A 1,566-nucleotide genomic window follows, 5' to 3' on the forward strand; every position below is an offset into this window, starting at 1 on the left:
TTAAAATAATTGTTAAAATTTTTTTTGCTTCTCTCTCTTTTTTTTTTTTTTTTTTTGAGACAGAGTCTCACTCTGTCACCCAGGCTGGAATGCAGTGATACAATCTTGGCTCTCAGCTCACTGAAACCTCCACCTCCTGGGTTCAAGTGATCCTCCCACCTCAGCCTCCCACATAGCTGGGATTACAAGTGTGCACCAGCATACCTGGCTAGTTTTTGTATTTTTAGTAGAGACAGGGTTTCACCATGTTGGCCAGGCTCAACTCAAACACCTGACTTCAAGTGATCCACCTGTCTCCACCTCCCAAAGTGCTGGGATTACAGGCATAAGCCACTGTGCCTGGCTGTAACTCAGTTAAATTTTCATTGGCTCATTCATATTTCCTAGTTCCCAATCTTTCTATTGCTCCCATTTAATAAGACTTCAAGAATACAGTGTGGATGGGGGTAGGGAAGGAAGATGGTGGCACCCAACAGCCAGTGAGGACAGAGGGACATGGGGATCTGAGGAGTGGCCAGTATCTTGTGTTATGGCTATATCCCTTCGCATGCTCTCCTCATACCTCCTAACAGGTTAGGTAGGAGGATGTGTCTGGTATCTTGAAAGAAGAGCCATGCAGGAATCCCCTCACAAGTTCAGGCATGTTTTTAGGAATGCCAATAAGAAGTGGATTACATTTCAGCACTTTAGCTTCCTCAAATGCAAATATGTCACACAGCTGAACAGAAGCCTCAACCAGCAAGGAGAACCAAAGCCAGAACCAGTGGCATCTCCTTGCCTTGCAAAAACATCTTTGGGTCCAGCAAAACCAGAAATATATTAGATAAAGACTTCTTCCAGCTCCTAACCTGTCTTCCTCCAGCTCCTATCTTTGTCCAGAAAGCCAAATGAAAAGGAATTGACAGAACTAGAGTGTGCCTCAGTAATTACAGTTTCTTTTTCTTCTTCTTTTTTTTTTTTTTTTTTGAGACAGAGTTTTGCTCTGTCACCCAAGATGGAGTGCAGTGGCACGATCTCAGCTCACTGCACCTCCATCTCCTAAGTTCAAGTGATTCACCTGCCTCAGCCAGTCTCCCAAATAGCTGGGATTACAGGTGCATGCCACCACGCTCGGCTAATTTTCGCATTTTTAGTCGAGACGGGGTTTCACCATGTTGGCCAGGCTGGTCTTGAACCCCTGATCTCAGGTGATCCACCCACCTCAGCCTCCCAAAGTGCCGGGATTACAGGCGTAAGCCACCGCACCTGGCCAACAGTTTCAGTAGATGCAGGAAGAGAGACAAAAGAGGAGAAGTAGTGGAAAGAGATGAAGGTGCATGTGGATGATTTGCAAGGAATCTTGGCTTGATTACCCAAAATCAAACACAGGTACTCTGTTTTTCTGATATAGTTAGATAGTTGAAATCTTACTTTTAGTTAAACAAAAAGCTAATTTGATTGACTGCCCTGAAAGGAAAAATTTGGGACTGCAGTTCCTTTCCGTAATTTTCCTCTCTTTAACTGGGATTTGAAATAGAAGTTTCTGAAATCTATTTGTACAGAATTGCAAATAATATTGCATTGTAA

Source organism: Mandrillus leucophaeus, unplaced genomic scaffold, assembly GCF_000951045.1.
Source record: "Mandrillus leucophaeus isolate KB7577 unplaced genomic scaffold, Mleu.le_1.0 Scaffold83, whole genome shotgun sequence".
NCBI lineage: Eukaryota > Metazoa > Chordata > Mammalia > Primates > Cercopithecidae > Mandrillus > Mandrillus leucophaeus.